The following is a 7,099-nucleotide window of genomic DNA, read 5'->3' on the forward strand; positions in this document are numbered from 1 at the left end:
GAATAACCATAACACCCCGGTGGACATGCTACATTTTTGCCTCTTTTCCGACATGGTGCATGACGTGCTGCCTCAAATTTCGTCTGTCTCTATCCGAGAAGCGTCCAAACATTGCTTCAGTTAGTTAGTATTGAATTTCAAAGAGACTGACTTTAAAACAGATAGAACAATTAACCACCATAACATATACACTGGCCTCCATGCTGCTTTCTGCTGTTAACTAAACTGTTTTCCAGAGTGTTTGTGGTGATACCGGCAAAAAAAGAAAAAACTTAAAGGCATACTCATCTATATCAGAGCTGTGTACACAGCTCTAATCTTCTGACAATGGGAAAGTCTCTCACTGATTTTTAGCAGGTTTCCCTGCATTTAAAAAAACCCGCACATGTAGATTAACTTTGGTGGGAAAAGGCTGCAAAGAGAAACACAGAGAAACTCTCCCTCTATAGCAGATGAATGTGAAAACAGCCTTCTAGTGTCAGTCTCTGCACATACATCATACTGCACACAGAACATCTAACATCCAAGTGAAGTAACAAGGTGCAAAGCACATTTTTGATCAGGGGACTCTAAAATCATTCTAAGTTGCCTGTATGCCATGATTTTTTTAAGGTGCACACGATGGGGGACTCCCAAGAGAATCCTAAAGGAAGTTACAGTATAAAAAAAACTTTCAACTGAAATTCCTTTAAAGAGGGACTTCCTATGATACAAAAAAGCACTTTGAAATTTTAGGAGCTTCCTCTCGTGGAGAGGTGCAAGAGTGCTGTGCTGATGAGAAGGTGAGCCTACCAGTTTGGTTCATGGTGTGGATGGGAGAGAAAGTTGTGTTCACCCACAAGATTGTAAAGTGTGCAGATGGAGGCATGAATATAATTTTTTTAATACTAGTGTGGATTTCTAAGCAAATGGGCTATTAAGACTAATACATGTGCAAATTAGTATTTAAGCTCCCCTAATCACAGAGCAAAGTGACATTGTGACAGTAGTCGTTGCCATTGTTGGGATCAAACCTGTTTTTTTTTTTACTTTGCAGGTTACACGGCTGCCTAACTCTTGAACCATAACACATTCAGAATTTAAAGAGGTTTTATAAAGTGTTATGAGCCCTTATTGGCCACGTATAACCATTATATTTCTACTTACACTTGGCCTGAAATTGGCTCAGGCAGCCAAAAAACGTTCTCTGGAATTTATGGTGGCTCCTACTGGTGAATATAAAAATCATATTTATGGCATTATAATGGCCATCTGAGCCAAGGTTCATGTTTATTGGACACTGTGCGGTGGTGTTAGAGGTTTTTCTTTTGGCTCTGCACACTTGTAAAAGCCTTAATGCACACTCTGTGGTAGAGTCCAGCTTCACACTGGCGCTCTTCCTGCTAATGTTGAAAGTGATCCACTGAGCTCCTGGGGGCTCATATCCAGGCTGCAGAGTCTGATTGGTTGGCCTCAATGTGGAGACATGTGGCTCTGTTTAGGAGCATGCTGAGTTACCGTCCAGCCACCCTCCACCCTGCACCCCTACTTGGATAATGTTGCCAAAGTCCCACAGGATAACACAGTTTACCCTGCTCTGCTGACTCACCTGGCTGAGAAACAACTACAAGGAACAAGTATATATAACCTCTGTTTTTTGTTTTTAGGAAAAACTAGTCTCAATAGTTTTTTTTTTGGTGTGAAATATATAAAATATTCACTGGATTGCAACATAAGGAAGTACTTGACATAAAGACATTTTCCATTTATGCTATCTGAGAGGCTTCCCCAGCACTTCATCTGTTCAGTAGAGGTAAAGAAACATTTTGGTTAAGCCATCAAAAATCATCAACACCAAACAAGTCCAACTGTTTTTCAATTTGGGAGTAGACATCCAATAGGTTGTCACTGAAATACACCATGAAATGGTGTGTTTGGTGGTCTGTTTGTTTTGTTGTTAACAATTTAAGTCAGTTGGACCCTGTGGGAAAAATTATGGGTGTTAAAAGCCCAGGAAGGAGTTTCCTCAAACATGTCTGTCATTTATCATGGAGGCCAGAGCAGCATTCCTACAGCTTGAGTTTACTTGATTTCTCTTGTTTTTGCCCTTTAGTCAGGGTGAGTCTGGGCTGAGTCCTTCATTTCTTCATGGAAAGTCTATACTCAACAAAACAATGACTTTTAAAAATAAAACCATTGGGAAATGTTCTCCACAGGAGGTTAATCATTCTTACTACTAACACATACTCATCTGTGATGCTTTACAGGGGTTTTAAGAGCCATAATGGTTCTTCAGTGTAATTTATCACTTTGTAAGAAACCTGAGAGTTCTGTGAGTCATTGTGGTTTAGTGTACAACCTTAAATGTCGAAGAAATGTATGAGTCTGTCAGTTGAAAAAACAAAAGGTTCTTTGTTGGGCCTCAGCGACTTGAGTTGGTGTGCTTCAATTCAGTCCGTTTTCGTTTAAACCTCAATTCATCATCAACGACTGTAGTTCTTTCACTTTTTTGACAAAGCTAAGCAATCATATCACCGTTCAAATGCACGTACAACAGTTAGTGAACACGTCACAGACAATCAGCACTGATTCCTACTGTCTTCAATTCAGCAAATTCAAGTCTGTTGATACTCAAAGCTGTAACGTTTAATACAGTACAAAACTAGCTTTTACAAGCAGTGTACAGGATTTCAAAATCTTAGCAACCTATTTTTGTTTTACGACACTGATCAGATTATGACTGTTTCTGTTGCTTTGTGGTCTTTTGACTGGCTTTTGTCGACTACGTAAGGTACTGTGAATCACCGCTGAGCTGATAACGCTGACGCCAGTGAGAGGAGTACCACTGCTGAATTGATTCATTCCATGACAATGTCTATTCAGTTCACACAGTGGCTGCGTTTCTTAAAATTTCTTGAATACAAATTTACTAATGAAATGCCTTAAAAAAGGTATTCAGCAGTCTTGAATTCAGATTGTATGGGTCTTAAATGTTATTTGGTCAGGGCACTGCAAGAATTTCAGCTGTTAGCACTTCAGGAAGAATCACTTTAACAGGCGGCAAACACTATTCAATGGAAGAACAGACTTTGACAGTGCAATGCCCCTATTTTTGCCTCCTCTATGCATTAAATCGTGCGATGAGTCTGCATTATTAAACAAAGACCTCGCTAGCCAGCCTGCACGTTGGTTTATTTTTTAAGCAGAGTAGAAGAGTATATTTCTATATGTCTTTTTTAAAATTAAAATCTTAAATTTTATTTGTTTAACTTGTAAACCTCCTGGTAAAGGCGATTCACGTTTAAAATATAAAGATAAAGATTTGTGTGTACATGTTCTGAACTCTAGTATACAATCTTTTTGATCGTCTGATTGCTCGTGTTACCTGCACCATTACAGACATTTTTACACAAATGGCTAACATGCTGATGGTGAGAATAACAGAAGAATAAAAATAAGAGAAGATCAGAAGAAGAGTAAAGTTGCTTGCCATTATAACAACCTAAGTTGCTGACATTTAGCATGCTAATCAGCACTAAACACAAAGCACAGCTAAGGCTGAGGGGAATGTTGTGTTTTGCATATATTTGGTCCACAGAAGAACTGAAAAGATTTAAATGTTGACCTGATGATGGCACCGCATGGAGAGTTAAGGGGATATAAATATCTATACATTTTAATAGCAATCCAGCCAACATTTATTGAGACATTACACTCAAAACCACAAATGTCAGCCTCATGGTGATGCTGAGGGAGAGGTCAGGGGATCACCAACGTCAGTAGGATTAATCGTCTTGGGAACAAAAATGTCTGTGCAAAAGTTCAAGAGACAAACCAATGTTCACTACGACAGGGTACTAATCTCCTTTTCTATGTTTTTGGCTGGAACTGAGATGATCAATTCAGCATTCATAAGTCATACCAGACAATGCTAATGTAAATGAATGAGTGATGATGATTCAAGCCTATTTCCATCTGTTTCAAGTCAAAAACCATCTTTGGGAGTATCCCGGTGGAGCTGGATGTGCATGTCGACCTCTGTGTGATTGGCTGTGCCTTGCTCCATGATCTCCAGTCTCCCTGACTGGTAAACTGAGAGCATCCTATTATTCATCCACGGTAATCCCAGTGCTCCCACACAGCGCTCGCTATCCCGATTTATCGCCAATGACCATGGGAAAGGTCAGAGGTGAATAACTTGTGTTTATTTTCCTGTAGTGACATGAATTTGATGTGTGTATTCTACATTAAACTCTCTGTTGTTGTTGTTGTATCTTGAGTGAGGCTAAACAGCTGTTCTGTGTTGAGACATTGAGGAGGGCAGCAGACAAAATGCAAACAGGACGCAAACTCAGAACAATGGAATTATACATCCTGCATCTGCTGCAAAAAAATAAAGGGTATATTTACTCGCCTTGCTTTGAGGTTCTTCCAAGAACATTGTGTTTGTCAGGTTGATTCAGTTTGCAGCTAGACTGTTTGTTTTATAAGAAGCACAAGATTTTGGACATATGGCTGTGAGATAATCACAATATCATGCCAAATTTCCCTTTTTTATTGTCCATGCACATGCTGAAAAGTTTATTTGTTGATACACGTGAGGCAAAAATTACGTTCAACAAGCTTGCTCTGCACCCCAAAAGCCTGAACGCTTACTGATCTTAAAGACAAGGTTCATAGAAATTAAAGGAAAACATATTTTCTGCCTTAATTGTGGAATATTATCTTCTAGGGATGGCAATGTTGTCGGTTCATTGCTTTGGTTCAGACTGAAGTATCTCAGCAAATTTTGGATGGATTGCTGTAAAATTCTGTCCAAAAACTCATGGCAGCCTGATGACATATCCTGATCCTCTGATGTTTCATCTAGCATCTAAATATAATTTCACAAAATTTTCCATACTACCAGGAAAACAATTTTGTTGGAGCAATAATTTAATTTTAATTACTTTTTTTTGCGTGAAGCAGTGAGATTAAAGATAGACTTTTATAGATTTTTTTTAAGCTGTCAACACCACAGATGAGTCAAAATCCACCTCTATTGTTTTGGGTGAATCAAGACTTTCTGCATGGTTATATACAGCCAGAGAAAAGGGAGAATATTGTGTTTGGTTTTTGTGAATTCATCAATAAATAACATAACGCAGTCCATTACGTTTACATACCATAGGACTATTTAGGGACTACTTTTTTAGCCATCGACCAAGTGATTATTTAGCCAATCAGCAATCCTCTATCTTTTACATGTACTGATAAATAACCCTCTTTATTCTTTGTAGATATTACCACATCTGACAGTGTATTAATATATCAAACATAGATTTCCATCTCCTCTTACCAGCCATGTATATATGATTGAACCAAAATTTAAAGGGTTTTATAAAATGAAAAACACCTGTTATTATTCAGGTTTGTTTAAAACAGACATATTATTTCAACTGTAAATTAGAAAGTTTTCACCTATCAACAGCGATACACAGATCTGTGTGCAGAGAAGGGGGAACTAGAACTGTTCAAAAGGAAAATTGCTACTTGAAAAAAAGACTCAAATATTCACTTAGTGTTTGTTTATAGCAGGTGTTCAGACAAAACACATTGCAAATCTTGTTTTCTCTTTCTTCTCACTTTCTTTTTTTAAAAGGTGACTAAGTGCTCCATCTTCAAGCCTTCCCTTATAAAGGTGTTTTTGATCTAAGCATGACTAAACTATGATAAACACAGGTTAATATTTATGACTCGATGCCCAGTCACAGAGAGGAGGAAAAGTGACCGAGGTCTGCTTCCAATTAAGAAACCGCAAATTCTTCCCGTAGGCCTCCTCTGATTCTATCTCTGCTCATCTCATAAACAAGAAAAAAAAAAAACGTGGTGGGTCTGAGAAAAAGTCTTTGAAAGGAAATGATGCCTTTCGGCAGGGTGGTGCAGCTGTGAAGGGCTGGTAGGAAGAAGTCCACTTTGCTTTGTCTTTGGGTCTTGAAAGGGTGAAAGTACAAACTTTGGCATGCGTGTAGACTACATAGGTTTAAAAATGGGAGGAAGACAGCTTTTCCTCAGGAGCTGAACGAACCTCTCCCTGACGGAGTAAAGCTTTCACTACTGTCGACTTTTTTACTTTGCCGTGGAGAGGAAATCAGTGTTGGTATGACATTCACCGCAGACAACATTCAAGGGATTTACAAGCACTATAACATCACTATAACACCACTTTCGTTCCCCACAGGTAAACAAGTCTTCTAAAATTAATAGACTTTGTAACTTTTTTTACTGAGCGATTTGCAGGACTGTCAGAAATGTCAGGAAAATAACTGTTTTCTAATCTAGCACTGTTTTGGCTAGGCTTAAGCACAAACAAGCCTCGGATAGGAAAAGATCATGGTAGGAAACAGGAAGCAAACAGCAGTCTCCTGTGTCAAACTGACATTTTGTTGACCCTTACATCCGCTGCAACCTCCACCCTCTGCAAGCTTTGTGGCCTTACAACAATGTCACTTTTCCCTCCTTAACTCCCCACTGACAAGCCGCTTATCAGCGTTTTGCCACGTGTGATAAGCATTTATCATTTTATGACATTTTACATTTTTCTTGAGGACTCAAAATATAGCTGCACAACCATAAACTGATTCTTGTCAAAACGTCTTTCTGCCACTTCTCCAGAAAAGACAAATCTAAGGGCAGATTGCCACGACCTTTACAAAGCACATTCATGCTCCCAGGAGAATGCGCTTTCCATTTTGGACACTCAGTCAGTGTCCTCTAAGACATCCATCAGGCCAAAGTATCAACTTTGCAAACAAGATCCCGTAATCTAATCACATTTAGGGATGGGACCATATAAGTTTTTATTGAGCATTGCGACAAAAAAAAAAACCCCACAATAAACAGATTGTTTTGAATTTTCATAATTGGGATCATCTGGAATATCGTGTCCACCAGCATCCAAAAATTCTGCTGTGCAATTCACAATAACCCATAAATATGGGTTAAATCAAAATAAATTATGATCAAATAAAAGAGGCTGCAAAAACAGGCTGCATGTACAACAACTGTTGGCATGTTTCATATCAAAAGATAAAAGGCCATTTTTAATAGCTAAAAAGCCAGGCTTTTTTTTTAAATGTAT

This window comes from Plectropomus leopardus, chromosome 15 (assembly GCF_026936395.1).
Source record: "Plectropomus leopardus strain MGB_pleo_1.0 chromosome 15, ASM2693639v1, whole genome shotgun sequence".
NCBI lineage: Eukaryota > Metazoa > Chordata > Actinopteri > Perciformes > Serranidae > Plectropomus > Plectropomus leopardus.